Raw genomic sequence first — 22,528 nt, 5'->3', positions numbered from 1 at the left:
GAAGGAGATTGAGTAAATTTATCTTCAAGATACCTGGTATCTTCAAGATACCATTAGAAAACCCTTACATTTGAAGCTTATTATTTTATGGGGAAAACAAAAACATGGAAACCTCCTTTCTCCAATAGGGAGGGTCAGAATTCAGCATTCTTTTCTAGTCTCACACTTAATTTGCTTCTCACTGAAACTCACCTCCAACAAGTCATTCCTCAGAAAGATGATTTTTATTGCTTTGGTTCTTATTCTCTTAAGTACAACTCCTTCAGATCCCTGTTTTCTTTGGAGCTTCCAAAGAGGGTAGGTAACAGATAACCATGCATTAGCAATTCAGTTTTATTTGAAGAGTTACTCTTCTCACAGCTAGGCTTTTAACAGGCCTGAATTTAAATGGCATTGCTTTCAAACACATTTCCTTCATCAGTATTTGAAATTTCAAAGAGCAATCAATGTCAAGGATCTGAATGTTAAAATACAGGAGACCTTTGGAAATGCAATTATTGTTTTCTCCTATAGATAATTAGCAACTGAAAGAAAGTTGCTTCTACTGGGATCTCCTGGGAAAACATCACTGAACTCTACCCACGTGCTTTGAAAGAATTAGGTGTTCAAATAACCAACAGAGAAGCCTGAGCTTTGTGTTGGTGTTTCAGGAGTGTTGATGGCTTTGTACTGGATGAGCTTCCCAATGCTACTATCGTCAGCCCCCTTCCCATCCACATACCCACATGAACCGCAAGATACTCTGTACAAGACTGGGGCTTCAGGGCTGCCATCCATTGTAATGAAATAGCTCCTTCTGGTGTATACAAAGAGAGCATTAGAAGAACCAAGCCTATAAGCTTTCATTGGGTACCCCTCTGAAAAAACACAAGACAGTAGAAATTGACTTTAACTAGTACCAAAATGATAGACATTGCAGCACAAAATGTTGTTTGACTGAATATAAAGGAATTTCTAACAGTTTCAGCTGTTCAAAAATGAAGTAGGATGCCTTTAGAATCGCCTATTAACCAAAGTTGTTCGAACAAAGCCATTCAATCTCCTATCGATGGGATTCCCACAAAAGATGGGGGGGGGGCTCATTTTTCAGGTATTCCAGAGCTTTCTCTAAAGCAGACCTTTCTTTAATTTGTTCCACGGCAGTGACATGGAAACTTTCAGACACAAAGAGATAGAGAATCTCACATGGCATTTATCCTCTAAAATTTTATACCAAATATCTTTATGGTTATCCCATCATACTTTAGTCCTCTGTGGGACTCTTCCATGTTCTGAGTATCCCTGGGCCTCCTGGCATGGGTTAGTACCTCCATGATAGGGCAGATGGAAGAAGCATCATAACTTCTTAGTCCCATCGGTTTCCCCAAAAGAAAAAAAATAAAGTGTTATGTAATTCTACTAGGGCATAATATGCCCCATTTGGGAATTTCCTAAACTCACCCATAACTATTTGTCTTCCTCTTAAAGAAGAAGGAAAATGAACAATATTTCTGAGAACCAGGAAATATACTAACAGCTTCAGATACCTTCATTTCATTCATTTCACTCATAAGAATAACACTTGGAGGTAGTTTCAGTACATCCATTTAACAAAGTCTCAGACTTTTCTGAGAGTTTAAGTCAAATGTACAAGGTCACACCACAAATAACACAAAAGCCACAATTCAGACCTGTGTTCTAATGCCTCTTCCCAATCACCCCAACCTATCTAGAACAGTAGATAAAAGTGTGGTCATAAACGAGAAAACAGGGACCTGTGCATCTTTATTATAACCATGAAATTATTCTTTCAGCAGGCTTTGCAAGAAAAGAATCATTAGAGTGCAAATAACCTAAAGGAAAAAAATCTTTTTCCCTGAAAGCTGAAGTGAAAAGAATGTGGGAGAGCAGGGCAGTGAATCATCAGGGAACAGCTCGTCTTCAGGAAGCTCATCCACATCAATCAGCTCCTGGAGTCGGTGCCCTAAGAGAGAACTGACACGAAATTACACAAAAAGTTATGAGGCTCAAGACACCGAAGCTCTTCTTGGGAAGGAAATCATCTTTCATCCTCAGCTGACCCCATGAAGAAAGGGGGCAAAATAAAACCTGGGAGATGACAATCTGAGGAACTAAGGTGGGGTTTTGGTGCAGTGGGAGTGAGTGCAAGATGTATTTAAAAAACGGAACATCTGCATAGCTTGTTCGGCTAGTATTTTAGGGACTCCTGTGTGCTCCTTGTGAGGGGAAACGATGCCCAGATCAATGATCTAGCATCAGAGCAGCTAGTGGTAGACCAGACTACAGAGCAAGACACACCATCAGACCAGACTCACAGGTGGTTTTGAACATAAGATCTCTGTTCTTGTGCTGGCTGAAGACTCATGAATTTCACAGAACTACCACTGGGAATTGAGAACCAGAGAAAAAAGGAATAGGGAATAGGCAGCATTCAGTGATAATGTCTTGATGGCATTCAGAGGAGATTTTTTTTGATATTCGCAACTAAAACATTAGGGAAAAAAAATGAAACTTGGCCTCTATCTTGCACCACACACAAAAGTTAATTTAAGAAACTCTTATGTTTTTACAAGAAAACATAGAATATCTTGTGAAAAATGAAAAATTTTCTTGGATAGGACACCAAAAGTCCTAACCACAAAAGCATAAGCCAGACTCAAAATGATGTGTATATTCTCTCCGATGCAATGTCCAATTCAAGCCCTCTTCTTAGGAATTTTTTGGGGAGGGAGACACATGCACACACACAGTGATATCTCCTTTCTCTCAGTTCCTGTTGTAATTATGTTTGAATATTTCAAAATTATCACACAGTGCTATCATACTAATTATGTAGAGTTATGTATTGGATGCCAGACATGGTATCCTAATAAATGTTTAGTAATGGGCTCCCTAGGGTTAAAAGCCCCTACATGGAACATTTGCCAATTTCTGTGATGTAAATACTCCATTGTGGCTTATTTCATACAATCAACATGAAGTTACTAGATGTAGAGTTAGAAAGAGATCCATAAAACTGTGTGTAACCAGCATAGCTAGTTGCGGCACATCCCTGGTTGCCTGTCTCCCCAGGGAGTCTGTAAGTAATCCCTCATACATACGTAGTCTAATGGAATTTAACACGCTTCCTTGGTTTCCTCATTTGGTAAAAGTGGATAAACATACTCAAGAGAGTAACTTCCTCAGAGGAGAATTCATTCTAAATCCCTATCTAAAGTTAAAGAAATTAGAGTGGACATTTGCTTAGTGTATTCCTGACAGTCATATTTTCTGTTTTAGATCCATCTCTCCCTCATTTTCCATCCATAGTCCTCAGGTGAAGCTCCTAGCCAAGCTCAGGAATGTTTCATGTGACCAAGACCAATTTGCACCTCACATTCTTTCACCAAAGTGATTGGCTCACAGGACTGTCGTGTGATCCAATGACAAATGTGAAAAAATACTGTCACATAACGAGACATGTGTTACTAGGGACTTGAACCAAAGAGAATATAAGATCTAGAGCTACTGGCATCTCTACCTTGCCACCACATGGAACCTGTGAATAATGCAAATCCTACAGAAAACTAAATGATAAAAATGTTTGAGCTTTGAGGTCAGAAATGCAAAATCTGCAAAGTTTCAGCCTTAGACCTTATATTTAGGTAAGCCAATAACTTTCCTTTTTCCTTAAACTAACCTGTGTTGGATTTTCTCTGACATACAACAAAAAAATTCCAAACTTATACAGAAACATACCCTAATTAAATAAGCTTTCTATGTTTTTTTTAACACATTGGGAAATATTAGCAAAAATTCATAGCATGATAATACTTTTTTATAAAGCATCATTTTGGCAGTTTCTTACAAATTTTATGGTACATTTATCAGATGTTCTGATTGTGGCAGGCAGAATAATGTCCAAAATCTGTGAGTATGTTACCTCTTCTGGCCAAAAGGGCTTTGAAGAGGACTTAAAGCCGTGATTAAGTTAAAAATCTTGAATTATCCAGATGGACTCAATATAATCATAAGGGTCCTTAAGAGAGAGGGAAGGAAGAGTCACAGAAGGAGATGTACCATAAAAGTAGAGGTCAGAATGACACAAAGCCACTAGCCAAGTAATATGGGTAGCCTCTAGAAGCTGGAACAGGTAAGAAGTGAATTCTTCCCTGAGTCTCCTTCCCTAGAGCCTTGCCAATACTGTTTAGACTTTTGACATCCTCTTCTTTGAGAGAATAAGCTTATGTTCTGTTTTTATTTAAATAACTAAATGTGTAGTGATTCATTACAGCAGCAATAGAAATCAAATAACCTAACAATCCCACTTCTGGTCGTTTTATCCAAGAGAAATGAAAACTGATTCTTACCCCCCACCCCAAAAAAGTGCAAATGTTTATGGCAGGTTTAGTCATAATTGCAAACACTGAAAACAACCTAAATGTTCTTCAACTGATGAATGAATAAATAAACTGGGTAGCATTCGACTCAATGGAATACTACTCATCAAAAAAATAAGAATGAACTATTAGTGTGTGTGTGACAAATGGGTGAACTACAAATGTATTGTGTCAGGTGAAAGAAGCTAAATTCAAAATGTTACATACTTTACAACTGCATTTATACAACATTCTGGAAAAGACAAAACTATAGGAACAGAGAATAGATCAATGACTGCCAGTGGTATAAAGTGAGGGAAATGGCTGATTACCAAAGGACAGCACAAAGGACTATTAGGAGTGAAGGAACAGTTCTGTATCTAGAATATGGTGGTACTTTCACAACTCTGTGCCTATATCAAAACTCATAGATCTGTACATCAAAAAAAGTAAACTTTCTTGAATCTAAGTTAAAAACTACAACTGGTTACAAGTTGAAGAAGAAAGAGGAGGAAGATGAGAAGGAGGAGGAGGAAGAAGAAAGGAGAAAGAAGAAAGAGAAAGAAAGAAAGAAGAAAGAAAGAAAGAAAGAAAGAAAGAAAGAAAGAAAGAAAGAAAGAAAGAAAGAAAGAAAGAAAGAAAGAAAGAAAGAAAGAAAGAAAGAAAGAAAAAAGAAGAAATAAGAAAGAAAGAAAGAAAGAAAGCATCTAGATATTTGAGAACAAGTTAGAGATGCTGGCATGAAATTATCTATAGGAGTTGTTTTCCTATGTTTATCTCACTCATTGTCAGGCTTTCACATCGAATCCCCTTTCTTGCCCTTCAACCACTATTTCTCAAATAACTAAATAATGGTATAAAAAATGTGCTAAACTAAAAATCCAGAGTGTCAAGAGGCAAGTCCCTGAAGGACCCACCATCTCTAGAAGCTCAGCCAGCAGCTCACTAGCCCTTTAAAAATGCAGTGCTTAACCAAACTCTGACCCTAAGATGTTGCTTGGGTTTTTGTCCCTATTATTCCCTTATTAATTTTTAAAAGGCAAGCAGCTCCACAGTTACACTGGGTTTAAAGCCCAAAAAATAATGACTTTTCTGGTTTTAAGATTTCACAACTTTGACCTTAAGTGCATCACCAGAGAAAAACACTGGCACTATCTTTTGGAAAGAGAAACAGAAAAGAAGAGCAGTCTGATAAAAATGAATACAGTGAGGGGTGGGGCACAGAGGGTGGCATATTTCCAGGAAAAGTAGATAGATGCATGGAGGGTTAGTGGGTGACCTCAGGCAGGACAAGGGCAGAGTCATCCTTCTTCACGACCCAACTGCATCTCCTATTATTCTGTAACAGCACAGTGTCTCATTTTCTTCATACTGCAGGGGCACAACTAGACAACAGCAGAGGAAGAAAAAAAAAACAAGGGGAAAAGGGTCATTTTTCCAGGATCTCAGAAGTGGAGCTCAGTATTTCTATAACATCTTAGTGGGAATAGACACAGAAGCCTAATGTTTTTTTCATGAGTTCCCAGTTTCTACTGCATGGAAATGTTTCCATAGTACTCATGCCACAAGCCTAAATAAATAAATAAATAAATAAATAAATAAATAAATAAATAAAGGTGCTGTCTTTATCCTAATACCACATGACAAAGTCTCAAGTTCATCAGAGCCTTAGGGAATTCCACGGTGCTCTATGAGCGATGCAAATTTGGGCCATCTCAAGGTAAAGGATAGTTAAAGTTAAACCTCTCCCATTTCACTAATTCTTGGCTCAAAAATCCAAAACGGATTTATAGCAATCCCTGCTATAAACAAATATCTTAAAATTTCCAAATAGAACTTATTTCCCACTAATTTTACAAACAAGATATTACTTCTTCCTCCTCCCTAGACTATCAGTCTCTGTTTTCTTCCCCTCTAGGAAAACAAACTAATGAATAAATAAAAATTCATTCCCCAAGATTTCTTTTTTTTTTTTTTAATTTCTTTGCTAGTTACCACCTACCATGTAGGTACTCTTCTCAACATCTACACAGTTTTACAAACAACACCAACTCATTTGTAAGAGGACTATCTGGGAGACTGTAGGTTATGTCACTAACATTTCTAAATTATTTCATTAAACAATTAGTAAAATAGTTTCTATTAGCAAGAAAATTAACAAGAGAAAAGGCACAGGATTTTTAATAATGTCTTGAGTGCACAGAAGTTCACAGAAAAGAAATGAAACTCAAAGTAGTGAGACTTGGGAGCTTATATACCATTCTAACAAAGGAAAAGGGTTTTGGGCTTCCAAGATAATAAATTGTAAGGAGGTATCTATGGGGGAAACCAATGAAGATAGGATTATTTTGGTAAGGTTGTTTATACAGACTCATCTTAGTGCAACTGTCTATTTCTGGTAATGAGTCTCTCTCCTCTTCCTGTTACAGGAAAGGAACACCTTCACAAAGGAAATTTATGCCTTGCTTTTAGGCAGAAAAGGGGAAAGTGGAGAACCTACATCTGTGGATGCTCAATTGCCTGCAGCTCAAGATAATACTTATTTGAAAGTGGCAGGTTTTGGGGTAGTATATCCAGATGTCCCTTAAAAATTTCTCCAAAACATACTATACCCAGACAAACCATATTTTAATCTTTTCCAAAAAAAAAAGTCATCAATAGGAACTCCACTTAATGTATTATATGATAATATAGATTAGTTCTGATTACTTCCTTCTTCCTTTCCATAGAAATCATGTTAGAAAACAGAATGTAGGGGCACCTGGGTGGCTCAATCTGTTAAGCATCTGCCTTCAGCTCAGGTCATGATCCCTGGGGTCCTGGGATCAGGGCACCATGTTGGGCCTCTCTGAGCAGTGGGGAATCTGCTTTTCTCTCTCCCTCTGCCCACCCTCTTGCTAATGCTAACATACAAATGTACTCTCTCTCTCTCTTGCTCTCAAATAAATAAAATCTTAAAAATAAAAAAAAATATAAAACAATTCAGAGTCTTACACACATAAGTGGCATTCTGGAACTTCATGTAGCTCTGTGACCCTAATCATGTCTCTTACCTCCGCTGAGGTTAGTGTTTTAATCTGAAAAGCACAGCATTATGTTTTCCTCCCAAAAATGCTAATTAAGAGTATACGGATGATGCCTGTATCATAAAAAGTGGTAACTTGAGAACATGATGTATTGACTGATTAGGTCTTAATCACATGATCCACTCCTGTGCTGACCCTATTAAAAATATTTAATAGCTATCAAGAAGAACAGAAAGTATTATCGTAAGGTTTCAGATACCTCTGAGGTGTTAGAACTGTTTTTGTTTATAGCAAATGGTCCTAGAATTTTCTCTCAGTTTGCGTTGGCATCCATTTTGTAATGATTTTGTATTTTCTCTTTCATTGTCCATGTATTAGCTGCTTGTTTGTGTGTGGCTTTGAAGGTGCTTGTGGCAGATTATTTTGACTGAGGTCTTCATTACAGCATATACATACATGTCCTTGCCATGGCCTCATGTTGGAGAAAGTACTTCCCCATACCTTGATTTTTAGTGTGATCACTGCTTTACATTAGCCAATAGGATATTAGCAGATATTTTGCAAGAAGTGATTTGAAATGTACTTGTGCAGTTGACTTGCTCACTTGCAGTCCAGCCTTTATCATCAAAACAAAGACTCGGGTAGCCATTTAGTGCAATGAGATAAGAGAAACAGGAGTAAACTTAATTCAACCTACAGCTGAGAGACAAAGCCACCTGAGGTCAGATGAACCCAAACTAACAAATGCATGAATAACAAATAAATGGTTTTTAGAAGTCACTGATTTGGGGTTGTCAGGCATTTTTGTTGTGGCAGTAGCTAACTACATGGAGCCCTCCATCTTTAGGTTTTATCTCACTGGATGATCACACATTTCCCAACAACAATAAATTTTCATCATTGCTAACATGGTAGCCTCTCCCACACTCCCCACACCATACTAATCCCAATTCTACCTTCTTTTATGATGATTCTAATTGCTGGAGGACTTTCAAATACATACAATCATGTTAGAATTGTATGATTAAGGATTAAATGGGTCATAAGAGAGAGTATGAAGTAACACTGTCCATTAGCAATAAGATGTGAGCCAAATACAGAATTTTAAATTTTCTATTAGCCACTTTAAAAAAGTAAAAGGAAAGAGCTGAAATTCATTTTAATAATATATTTTATTTAACCCAATATATCCAAGATGTTTTCATTTCAATATGCAATAAAGTTTCTAATGAGGTATTTTACATTCATCTTTCCATACTCAGTCTTCAGAATGGGATGAATGTTACTCTATTGCTCATTCAGAGTAGCCACATTTCAAGTATTCAATAGCTACATGTGGCAAGTTGCTATCATATTCTACAGCACATGACTGGAGGTTTTCATAAGAAAAGAAATGGAGAGACTTCTGTGCAAAGCTTTACTGACAACCACTAGAATCACTCAAAGCCTCTTTCTTCCCCCTCCCCTTCCCTCTCCTTTTCTTTCTTTCCTTCCTTTCTTAGTTATTTCTGGACAGTTGGCTGATTTTCCTATGAATAGAGGGAGGCTTGAACTTGGTAGCATTCTGTATTCTGACCTCAAACTTGCATTCATCTATTATTTTATTTACATTTTAATTTTCACTAATTTCTTAGTTTTTCCAAAAAACAATTACCATATTATGGTTTATTCTATGAGTTTTGTTCAACATTATGTGAAGTGAAATGGGATATAAATAATGCACAATTACTTCCTCTGCTTTGCTAATATTATTCCTAAAATATTTTCCCTCCTCTTCCCTACCTACCCCACTAAGCTACTTCCTCTAATCCTTCAGGCTAGCTGCCTCATTTTTAGGGTTTTTGGCTTTTCCTTATCTTACCAACCTCCCTAGACTTTTTCATTTGTTTCTAAGTCCTCGGGGAGATTATGAACCCTCAAGAAAGTAACTGCTTCAATTCCTTTTGGACTCAAACAGCCTGAAGTAGCCCATCAAGCACGAGATTCTTCAGGCAAATGGGGGTGCTCAATAATATTCATGAACTGACTGATGATGAATGGCCATTGCTATAAGATTCCTAGTAAGGAAGTCCACTAGCATCATCTGTTTTTATTTCCAGCCCTGGTAAACAGAATTCAGCTGAAAACATCATCAGTAAAAGATCACATGCCCCCACTTTCCAGGGCCCCAAATCCTTCTGTGACACCTGAGTTTTCTTACTGCTATCCATGCACACTGCTTGCTGTCCAGGAAGAACAAATGGAAGTCAGGCTCAAAAAGTTACATAATAGAAGGGATTTTTAATATTCCATTTTAGTTTAATTTCAGAAGGTTCAGAACCTCATTTATTTCCTATTATTTTTAATATTTTGGCTTAGAGATTAATATTATGTTTTTATCCCCCTTTCTCTTCTTGATATTGCTTTCTGTAACCAGCCTGAACTGGTTAAAACTCTAATTAGAGAATAAAAGCATGGGCAAATTATTTTTAATATGACTAAGACCAGACTATCTTCATAATAAAATTTCTTTTGTTAATGAATTTAAAATAATCTCAATAATGATTTTCTATTGAAACTGATAACACCATTGGAATTCTAATGATTTCATATTTTCTCATACAAAGGAGAAAATTAATTTTTGATAATGATTTACACTCCTCTCAGATTTAGCATAGATCTACAAATAATTTTTAATAACCAGGTTGTCCACTGAACATAATCTTATAGTAGAAAATATCTGTGCCATGGTAAGGATGAAATGAGATATTCACTGAGATGAATATCTACAGTGTAAGAAAGCTATTCCAAAAGCTCATGAAATATAAAATATTTGAGTTTGACAAAAAAAAAAAAAAAGATGAGTCTATCAGAAATCATCCTACAGAACCACAAAGAATCAGAGTAGAAAAGATAGTAAGTAAATGAGGATGTTAGGATTTCTTTCTTTCTTTCTTTCTTTCTTTCTTTCTTTCTTTCTTTCTTTTTTTTTAACCTTTTACTCTTTGGCCTAATTTTCACTAATATATTTAAAATGTTTCTTACTCTATTCCTTGCAAGGTGATTTTCAGATCCTATTTGGAATTATAGTACTAGGAAAGGAGAAGTTTTGTGTAAACAGGAAAAAAAAATGTTATTAAAAGGCCCACAAATTTGTAGCCAATTTTCAAGATTCTGTTTTGCATTTAGTAATTTATGTCTTCATTTATTCCAGTTTTAACACACACACCCCACACAGAAAGACCATTAAATGTAAGGTGGTATGTTGATTTTGTAAAAATTAAAGATATTCAGATAAAACTTTTAACTTTCATGTCATTATTATAGTAAGAGAAATAAGAGTTGTCCGTACATAATTTTAATAAAGACTTTTTAAGATGGGATATAAATGAAATTTTTCCATGATTTCAGAGAAGAAAAATATTATTTATTAGTGGCAGAGGGGTAAGAAGGAAAGGATTATTGGAATTAAGAACTAAGGTAGACTTCAAGGAAGAGGTGGCATTTACTCTAGTGATAAGCATTTAGATGTCCAGAAACAGAGGTAATGGGAAGACAAGGGAAAATACTCCCAGCTTCTTGAAGTGTCTGCAATTAAGAAGAGATATTTAATAGATGAAAGTTGTCTATTTATTTATTATTCATATGTCAACTCATTCTCTAAACTACTAGAGGCAATTTGAATAAATACATATGAAATTAATAAAACGCGAATTACAAGAGTCATTTTTAAAAAAAAGAAAAAGTTTATTGAACACCTCACATGAACCAGGCTAGCAGAAAAAAATTTCTGCCTTCATGTTTACAATTTAGTATGAAAAACTCATAACAGATAGAAAAATAAATACATAAACAAATCTATAATGCTACAAAAAAGATATAAAGCAGGAAAAAAGAGATAAAGGATAAGCAACGAAGGGGATCAGAATAAGCCACCCCCCAAAAATGCTACTTTTGCTTATGGATTATTTTGAGCTGAAGGCAACAATGATCAAAGATGCAGAAAGAAGCCTTTCTGAAGATTTCCTTATTGAACTAAAAGCAGAAACTTCTGAGAAATAAAGATTGCCATAAATTCCCTCTCCTGAGAAAGCTTCGTTTTTTTTTTTTTAAGATATTTATTTGTTTATTTATTTATTTTTTTTACTTATATTTGAGAGGGAGAGAGAGAAAAGCGTGGGGGCATTGTGCAGAGGGGCAAGAAAACTCCTGACTAAGCAAGGAGCCTGAGGTGCGTCTTGATGAGGTGCTCCATCCCAGGACCCTGTGATCATGATCTGAGCTAAGGTCAGATGCTTATTAAACTAAAGCACCCAGGTGCCGCAATCCCCTCTCCTGGAAGAGTTTTATAGCCAAGAAGAACATGAAATTTTTCACCAAGATGGACATGCACAAACCTTACTAAAATGGCTCTTACCTTCTATTAATTTGTCCCATATATTTACCTTCCTATAGTCTGTCACACTTGGAAGCCTAAAATTTGTCCCATATATTTACCTTCCTATAGTCTGTCACACTTGGAAGCTTAAAATCCTTTTCCTTTGTCATTTCACATCTCCACAATCTACTACTCTTTGTTAGACATGGTATATAACCTCTCAGGCCCAGCTGCTCCTTTGGGTCTTCATTTCTTTTCTAGGAAGACCCTCTTCCCAAGTAAAAAAAAAAAAAAAAAAAAAAAAACATCAAATAAAGTTTGCATACCTTTCTCCTATTAATCTATTAATCTACCTTTTCTCAGTCTAATTTGCATGGCTTCAGCTGGAGAACTGAGGAGAGTAGACAGTTTTTTTCTTCCCCTCCCCTACACTAGAGTAGAGAAAGACATGCTATTTTAGATATAAATTGGTCAAAGATGTCTTTCTTCAGAGGCCATTTTTGAGCAGAGACTTGAACAAAATGAGGAAATGACCTTTGAATATATCATGAAGTTACCATGGTTAGGCTTATTACATGGTGGCTTGGGGCTCAGAGATTGTTCCCAGAAGACCAGGGAGAAGCTGCAAAGCTTCTTAAGCACTAGCTTCAGAAGAGACAAAATTTTGCTTCCAATTCATTGTAGTGCACAAGTAAGACATCAAAGCTAGTCTAGATTCAAGTATAAAAGAGAAGTGCCTATCTCTCAAGGGCAGAAGAAGTAAGAATTTGTAGCTATCCTTAATCCTCCAGGATTGTGGAAATGTTTCAAATCAGATTGATGTATCTTTCCCTAAAGAAATTGTCTACCTCAAGGATCAGCAAACTATGCCTAAGCAAAATAGAACCGACCCCAACCAGTGGACCCACCCCACTGGCTGTTTTTGTAAATAAAGTTACATTAGAACACAGAAATATCCATTTATTTACTTATTATCTGCCTATGGCTATCTCTCCTTTAAGGGCAAACTTAAATAGGTGCAACTGACTTAAGAGCCTGCAAAAATTAAAGTATTTACTATGTGACCCATGACAGAAAAAGTTTGCTGACCCTTCAAGTGCAAAATAGCAATCATGACATTTCTCAATCATTCCATATAGATCTCCAGCGATTTCATTTTCAATCTTGGCTATAGATCCCTAGAAATAATTAACTTTGCTTTGAGTAAATTGAAGTTAAAGAAGATTTTGAAAATGTAAACTGATATCCAAGCTGAAAGTAGGTGCCTCAATAAGAAAGATAAATATGTTGAAGCAAATCACACCAAACCTGACGCTAATAGAAGCAGAACTGAGAGAAATAGATCCTCTTCACACCACCCAAAAAACCTGGCAGTCAATCCACTACAACCTCCTCAAGGTTCTTTGTCTGTTGCTTAAAATTAAGGAGTAGAATAACATCTCAAATCTTAAATAAAATGCATTTTTCTTCTACAGAATAGATATTAAACCTATGAGAAAAGCTTGGGCTTTTAATACTCCTAACAACATTTCAAGAGAGGAAACTTAGGCCCATTTCAAGATATTTGCCAGCTGTAAAACAATTTAACCATTGGCTAAACTAAAACCTTAATCATTGGACATGTTTGGCATCATGCCTCTTTGACTCACCTCCCTGAGACCTGACAAATCACCCCCACCCAGAGTCAAGAGTATAGCATATATTAAACCAATCCTGAATAGTAAAGTCATCTACTACAATAGGACTCATGATTTAATCAACCAAATGAGCAGTCTCAAGACTATCTCAAAGTAAAGTGAAATGACTAGTACAACCCCAACTGTTAGCACAGATTTTACAACGGACATATTAAGACTGAATGGTGCACAATGTCAAAAGAAAGCAATAATATTCTCATGGAACAATTATGCCATTTCTCCAGATAAAATCATTATTTATATTGGAAGGCTTCTCACATATATCTTCTCATAATGTGAAATTAAATGTGTGTATGGGGCTGGGGGTGTGCCTTAAGAATGTCTCAACATGGTGGATGAATCCCAAAGTGACAATCACAGAGCATCTGTTCTCACCTGTTGTGATGAGCTTCCCTCTACTTTCCATTCTTTCCAGCCATTATACAAAAATCAAGGACTAAATCCAAAAACAATAACAAAAATCTAATACAAGTTGTTATTAGAAGTATGCAATAGGTAAAAATATTTTGTAACAGATGAAGACATAAGTTTAAAAGCAATCAACATTAACAAAAAAACACATAATAAAGCCTTTAAAACAATGAATATTTTAAAATGTAAAAGAAATGTAAATAAAGCAAGGAAGCCTCTAGAAACAATAAATATTTTTAAATGTAAAGCATGAATAATAAAAATGACCTTAATAAAAATTATGCATGTTTTAACATCGATAATAAAATTCAAAGTAACTTCAAAGTTAGGACAATATAAATTCATAAAAATAAACCTAGCAGAGGGGGTATAGCTCAGTGGTAAAGCATTTGACTGCAGCATAAAAATAAACCTACATTTCAAAGTTTGAAGTTAGGAATAAAAGAAGTTTTGAATTATAAATAATAAAATGAGCTACTAATTCAAGTTATAAAAGGTAAAACTGGCAAAATAAAAAAGAAAAAGGACCTAATACAAGTTAACAGGATAAAGTCTTAGGGACAAAAATAAGAAGAGAGCATAAACACAATTTTCAGAAAATACAGGGAAAGATAGTGCATATAGAAAACTTTAAAAGTTAGCAAAATTCTGAAATGGGCTAAGAATAGTAGATAAAGAACAATTAAAATGGCATGCATCAATTTGTTAATCGTACTCAAATCTAGGACTATAAAATAAAATTCTTCATTAAAAATAAAAATAAACACCCTATAAACAACACCCACCTGGAAACACACAGGCAGTGGGATTCCTATTAAAGTAGAAATTTCAGCTTGCCCTGTGAAGAACTCTGTGGAGCCTGAGAGGCTGAGAGGAAGACCAAATGAGATGCCCTTCCCTCTTACCTGTCATGTATCCCAAGCCCCAGCTCAGGCTCCAAAGGATCTGTGTGGGGAGCAGCTTGGCTTGCTAGCCACAATAATGCACAAAGGTGGGAAATCAGGGCAGAAATATGGGATCAGAAAGACTATTCAAGGCTTTAAATGCCACAACATGAACATTCAGTAAACATAGAGGTTCAACTTGGAGATTTTGATTCAGTAAATCTGGGGAAGGGAAGGGCGAGGAGGAGAGGGAAAGGGAAGGAAGAGGAGGGAAGGGGAAGTGGGGCAAGGAGATGCTCTGTGATTGTCACTTATGATCTTCAAACAGGTTCTAATCCTTTTAAAAAGTCTTTCCCCACTCCCAAGTAATTTTGGTATTTACCCAAATTTGCTTTGAATGGTAGCAGGTCAGAGTTACACAAACTCAGTAAAAGGTGCAGCCAAGTAAGAGTGACACTGGGAACCTGTCGCTTTCATATGAAATTCAACTGTTTTTAATGCTTTTTGCTACTGCCAAGAACTACCAAAATTAAGAGGAAGTCATGAATATACGTGTCACTAGTGGCTTTTAAGTATCAGAACATTGCCAAAATAAACAGCAAGGGTCCTTTGATATTCTTATTTCTCAGCGATCAAATGTATGCACTCCAAGCCATATCTACCTCCTTCGAGACACTGAAAGGATAAAAATTAAGATGATTCAAGGCCTTTTCTTCTCAACTTCAGAAGAGCACAGTGATCACTGGCACACCTAGGAGATGATTATGTTTGAACAACACACTGAATAAACTGTAGGGGATTTGGGAGCCTCTGCATGGATACAGTGAAAAAAAAAATCATTACATTTTCTTTAAATCAAATAATTTGAAAATAAAAATAAAATACAGATTTTTGACTGCAGTATTTGTGGCTGGCAGGGAATGCACCATTGCAACCCCTCTTCATGGAAAGGTTTGGCTCAGGGATTGTTCCACCTTGTCCAAGGACACATCTGTTTGGGGGCAGCTCATATCTAATGGGCAATCAAGGCAGGAGTATAAGGACCCAACCATATGGGCCCAGCAGGGAACAAGTCTGAGGGTGGTTCAAGGAAGTCTCCAGAGCTGTCTGGGGATAGGAGTAAGGCAGGGAGGGGGTTGGCCCAGTCTTTGAATGCATCACTATGCAGTGTCCTCTGCCAAATCCTCCTCCTGTACTCTTCTCTTCAGAGGTGTGGATCCCTAATAAACCATTTAAGCCCTACAAACTCCATTTCAGCCTCTGTTCCTGAGGAACTATAAAATGACAAGGACAAAAACTAATACAATTTAGTTACAAGTTTGATGTCCTTTATTCAAGGGAAAACAATCCATGGATTGGAGGACTACAGTCCCTCACAAGCAGTGAAACGGTCTTCCCAAGGGATTTGGGGCAAGAGCAAGATTTACAGCACTTTTCCTTCAGATAAACACCTAGAAGTAGAATTGCTGAATCATATGGCAGTGCTATCTTAAATTTTTTGAGGAACCTCAACAGTTATCAACAGTGGCTGCGCCAACTTACATTCCCACCAGCAGTGCACAAAGGGGTCCCTTTTTTCCACATCCTCACCAGCATTTGTTGTATTTTCTTTTTCATACTAGCCATTCTAACAGGTGTGAGTTGATATCTCATTGTGGTTTTTTTTTTTTTTTTTTTTTTTTGGTTTACTGCAGCACTTTTTTTTCCTCACATAAGACACATTGCTGGGGCCTAATGTTCTCACTGACAGTAGAAAACCAAAATTTGAGAATTGAGAACTGAGCACAAAACAAACAAACAAAAAAACCCTACCTTCTATAAATTAAAAGGATGAATAAATTTACATATATAAATGCAAACTACTGCCAAGAAGGGGATTATCACTGAGCTGCTAATAAATTGCTAGATCCAGAGTTACTGAAGGCAAGCACTATCCCAAGGTGTTCAGGTGGGAAAACACTCAGCTAAGAAAGAAAAGTGGAATTAAAGGCTTGGACCTTCCCAACCCTACCAGACCAGCAGGGCAGAAATAAGAACTAGTTAAGGACTCTTGCCAGCCTCTAGAGAAACCCTGGAAAAGGCAGCTTTTACACATGAATACCCTGTACGGATCAAGAAACTCATGTTCTAGTAGACTCTCATCAAGCCAATGGATTTGTCTTCCATAAACATGTTCTTACCTCTGCCATGATGTGACTGAGCAACATGTCCTAAGATATTAAGACAAAGATATATACAGCATATTTAAACATGTAAGTGGGACAGTTCATTTGAACACAAGTTAAGCAACAAGCCTACAATTCAGTGATAGTATCAAATATGCATTTCAAGGACATATTTCCTTTCAAAGGTTTATTCCAGTTTCTTGTGGCTACCATGAGGTTTTGCAGGGCAAATTCACACTCCTAAATTAATCTATACAGCAAATGCTATACACCTGCTCAAAGTCCATTTAGAAGCATTTGTGGAGGATGATGGAGTGGCCCACCTCCTTGTATTCCTGCTACTGATCCACATATGCTGGAGGGTGGACAGCGAGGCCAGGATGGAGCCCCCATCCATACTGAGTACTTATGCTCTTGATCTTCATTGTGCTGGGGTCACGGCCGTGACCTCCTTCTGTTTTCAACTTTTTTTGCTATTGAATTATAGAAGTTATTTACGTACTTTAAAAATCAACCCTTTCTCTGGTTGGGATATAAAATTTGCAAATATTTTTCTCCCATTTACTAAGTCAGCTTTTCATTTTGTTGATGGTTCCCCTTACAGAAGCTTTCCAGTGTGATGTGGTCTCACTCATTTATTTTTGCAAAGAATTCTTACTAAATAATTGAAAATAAAGATGAAGCTCTTATTTGTAGACTGTACACATATTGCTAGAGCTGTCATCATGTGGCTCAATTCAATATTACTATGGCAGGGACAAAGCTATTAGATATGAAATCAAAGATTTAAGGCTGCCCCTCCTGTTGCTAGTCAGAAGACCCTACCCCTGACCTACTGTGCCCTCTTCAGGCTCATGAAACACAAATGACTTCAGTAACTCTGGATCTAGCAATTTATTAGCAGCTCAGTGATAATCCCCTTCTTGGCAGTAGTCAGAGTATCCCAGTGGAATAGCAAATGTCCAATTCTGCCCATCACTCTTGCTATCTGTATATACTACTAGATTTATCATCAGATCTCCTGAGGCAGTCCCTTGCAAGCCCTGGACAAGGCTGCTTATGGCTGAATTTTCCAGAAGAGGTACAGAACACTTAGGTAAATTTGGATTTCATAAAAAGAAATATTTTTTTTTAGAAAAGCCATGTCTCAAGCATTACATGGAACTTACTTGTATTATTTCTTTTAATCTGAAATTCAAATTTGACTGGGTGTCATGTATTATTATTTGCTAAATCTGGCAACCCTACTTGAGGTCCTGAAGGTTCTGGTCATGCCAGGCCCACCCCAGTCTGGGATGGACTAAGGAGATCAATATCTCTCGGATTACTCATATTCTCTGCGTATCTTTTGGGAAATGCTATTGCTGGATTTTATATTATTGATTCCTTCAGTGTTTTTCGAATTCTTCTTTGCCTTCCTTGACTCATCTTTCTTTTCTTTCTTAAATCTGACCAGTCTTTCTCTGGATTCTAATTCTTCCCCCACTGTCTAAATCAAAGGCTTAGTCAGTATTTGTTTAGACAGTAAATATTTTATGTTTTGAGGACCACATAGTACCTGTCATAATTACTGGACTCTTTGTAGTGCAAAAACAGCCACTGGCAATATGCAAATGAATGAACATGGTTGTGTTCCAATAAAACTTTATTTACACAAATAGGCAATAGGTCAGATATAGCCCATGTTATAGGCCATAATTTGTCAATCTGTGCTCTCAATGCAGGTGTAGCTGGATCATTTCTTGTCTTTCTTCTGTTTGTTCTTTTGTCAGTCTCATCTAATTACTTGATAGACCTACCACTTGTGTTTATTTCAGTGACATGCAAATGTGCACCTCAAAACCTGACTTTCCTCACAGTCTAGAGTCTTGTATTCCAAAAGCCTGTAAGATGACACTTCCTGAATGTCTTATAGACACTTTAAGTTCAACAGTCCCAACTTCCCTCTGAAAGTATCGCATCACCTGTTCCTCCTCTACAACTCTATTTCTGCCAATGTAACTACTATCTCTATGGCTAAACCCAGCTCAAAATTTCCACAGGTGTTTGGTTTCCTCCTTTCCCCAGCTGCTTATATTCACCTAGTGAATAATTTCTGTAAATTCAATACATTTATGTCATATCTCTGTCTCCTGTCCCTTCCTACCACCAAGGGAGAAGCTTTCTGTACCTCTTGCCCTGCTCATTGCAGTACCATCGAAATAGCTCTAGATACCAGAAAACAACCAAATTTCTCCAGTGCTGTTAGACTGCCTTTCCTTAGAATAGTTCTAATTTTTCTCTTTCTTCCTAAAAACCTTTTGAAGTCCTCCTAATGCTTCTGTACTAAAGTCTAGTTTCTTTAGCCTGACATCAAAGACCCTCTCTGAGCCAGCCCCACACTAATGATCCAACTCCTTAACTGTGTGCACCATTAGCAGTAGTCAGAAGGAACTATGTGCAGTTGCCTGGCCACTCAAACACTTTCTTAGCTACTTCATTCTCCCATGCTTTGGTTTTCCCCTGCCTTCCCAACCTTGGTTACCTAATTCCTATCTATATTGGAGGACCCAGCTCAAATGGTCTCTCCTCCACAAAGCCATCCCTAACCTTCTATCTAGAAGAAATGTTTCCATATTCAAATTCTTAATTACAGTTAGATTATACCTCTCTCACAGCCATTATAGTTTTCTACTTTGTATCATATTTGGCTTCTGCCCTGTCTCACCTGATACAGCTTGAAATCTGGAAACAGATTTTCTGAATCTCCTTTTTCCCCAAAGGATTCAGTAAAAAAATCTTCCAACCTTCCTCATTTTAGATGTTCAATACATACTTGATGAATGAGTAAAAATAGATTAGTAGTCTGTTTATATAAAAACAAACACAAAACAAAACAAAAAAAAAACACAAAACCTGTGTGTGTGTGTATGTGTATGTGTGTGTGAAGAGAGAGGAATTGTGGATATGTGGTTAATTTTAACTCATTCTTCATTTTTCCACCTTCCCTTTTTTTCTACTGTGGAGGAGGAAAAAGGGGCATTTAACACAGATCTACCTAGTTCAACAGCCTCCATTCTTATCTACAAAGATATACTGTCTCTCATATTAAACATAATAACCTGAAATCAAGAACTGTAGACTATTAATAAACATGTGGTTTTTATTTCATGTGTATTAAGAAATGGATAGCAGAGGCAGAATAGCAGTCAGGTGCAGATCTAATATGGAATTAGAAGCCATGCCAGATATTTTAACAGAGAGAATGTAATATAAAGAATTTGACTAAGTAGCAGGTTGCAACCAGAGAACTAAAAAACTAAGAAGAGAATTCGAAGGTATTGAAGATGTGATTGAAGGAGGTAGCTACCGTCCCTGTGGCCCAGGAGAAACAAAGGGAAGAGATTAAAAGTATAAAAACTTACAAATTCAAAGAAGAACTTATCAGGCTGAAACTCAGAATTGGAAAACAGGGCCCCTGTTTAGTTGGTATTAAAAACACTAGAAACGAATTCAGCTGCATCTACAGGAAGGAATCGATAACTGCCAGGGAGAAGCAGCACTGCTGGGGAGATGCTGTTAAGAACAGGAAGTAGAGAGGGAGGAGCAAATTCCTTCTTCCTCATCCAGACCTTCTAATGTCCCTACTGACGGAGCCTAATATAGAAGCAGCTGGCAAAGCAGAAATAGGGTTTGTAGAGTCCCAGCCCCTGCAACACAGAAATACAGAGTTATAAAAGGATGGGTTTGGAACTGAGAGGCAATAACTTAAGAAGTGGCCCAGGAAGGACATCTATGAAAACTATCTTTCGAAATGTGGCACTTGTGAGCTTGAGAATGAACTCAAATAGGCCAGCATAAGTAATATGAGATAGATATCTCACCTATAAAAATAAAATTGTAAAGACCTCTAAGTGAGGACCCGAAACAAGTAAAAGGAAAAAAAAAAAGATACAGATAGATTACTTGACTTCAAAAATCAAAAAGCTACTCAAGAAAACACCACCAAGACAAATTACCTGTGATCTTGAAAACAGTAGGGGGAAGGGGGTGTAGCAAACTTATCATAATTGGCAAAGCATTGTTAATTCAAACCCTAAGGAATGCTAAAATGCCATAGTTTCACACTAGAGGTCACCCCCGGTAAGAAAATATAATTGTACTATCCTTTATCATCCCCCTGTAGCTGTTACAATATTGGAGAGCTGCTCCTTATTGCAAAGAGATTGGATTTTTATGAGACTGACATGCTAAGCAGCTTTCTAGTCAAGTAAAATACTGCATTAAACAGAATTCACTTTCGTACTTTGGTTGAGAAGCAGATATATTGACTATATAGTACAGAAGACAGTATTCATTACATGCAATCACTGACCTATTTCTAAGGTATCAACTTTAATCAGAGGTAGGTCAACACTGTTATCAAGAAACAATATATTGTATATTATGAGACTGATATTGAAGAAATACTGTCTTGTGTCAGTATTTAAATTGGGGAAAAATACTGCCTCATATCAACAGAAAGCAGGTGTAACTACATGAAATAATTACACTACATATTTTAACAAACTCATTAATTTTGGAGTTTACTGCATTAAAGTCATTTACAGCTTAGGAAATTAGGGTGTCTTTATCATTTCATGGCAAATTATGATGATTCAAGGACATCTTCCAGAAATGACATTTGTTAAAATTCTTAATGGCAAGAGTACAGAATTCCAATTTTCAATATTATCTGAATGCACTAAAAACAAGCTAATCATTCTTTAACAAGATCATGCATTGATATGATGTGGATTGCTTTTACTGTATCTCCATGTCAACACTCTTGATATTTGTGCTCCCATCTTTTACTACCCACTAACTCTCATTGCTGTTGTGGTTTTGTTGCTGTTCCTGTCTGTTCTTATTTGTTGCTGTTCTCTACCAAGATTCTTGGTCTTTCTAGATTGTTCATGGAAAATACCAACTGAGTTTTTTCTTTATACTTTACTCCAGTCGCCATTCTTGGAGCCACCAATGACCATGCTGTTTAAAGTGTCCAAGAGCCTGACCCCTCAAATCTGTGATCCCCTCACTCACTGTGGTCTTTTCTTATACCCCACTTCAGTCAGCAGCTTACCTGGTCACATCTTTTCCCTTTTCATCAAATAAATACACCACCTTCAAAATTTCTATTAGCGAGAAAGATCATATTGTATTGTATTATTATATATCCTTTCATTCTACTATGCATCCCTAAGTACAACAAATCCACGGACACTTCACTCTTGTCCAATCTACCATTTCTCGAGTAGGTATTGCCCTCTGTATACTGATTATCATTACAAGCACTCACTAGTTGCCCACACAACTTTCTTGCCCCACTTTCCCTCTTTCATGCTCCTTTGGATAAAGCCCCACCTTGGTTAGACCCAACTATCTCACCATTCTATACTTTTCTCCAAAAAGCTGAATGTTACTAAGGAAAGACACAGAAGCATGCTGCCAGGTCTAAATTTGAAAATCAAAACAAGAATTATTTGAAAATAATGACCAGAGAGTCAAAGGGTCTCTCAATAATTCACATATACTTCCAGAATACATGTGCTCCCCTAGTTACCAAAATGGACTTTTAATATCTCCTCTCACTTCAAACCTCCAGGACAACT

The sequence above is a fragment of the Canis lupus genome, chromosome 1 (assembly GCF_011100685.1).
Source record: "Canis lupus familiaris isolate Mischka breed German Shepherd chromosome 1, alternate assembly UU_Cfam_GSD_1.0, whole genome shotgun sequence".
NCBI classification, from domain to species: domain Eukaryota; kingdom Metazoa; phylum Chordata; class Mammalia; order Carnivora; family Canidae; genus Canis; species Canis lupus.
This window is presented reverse-complemented; position numbering follows the sequence as displayed.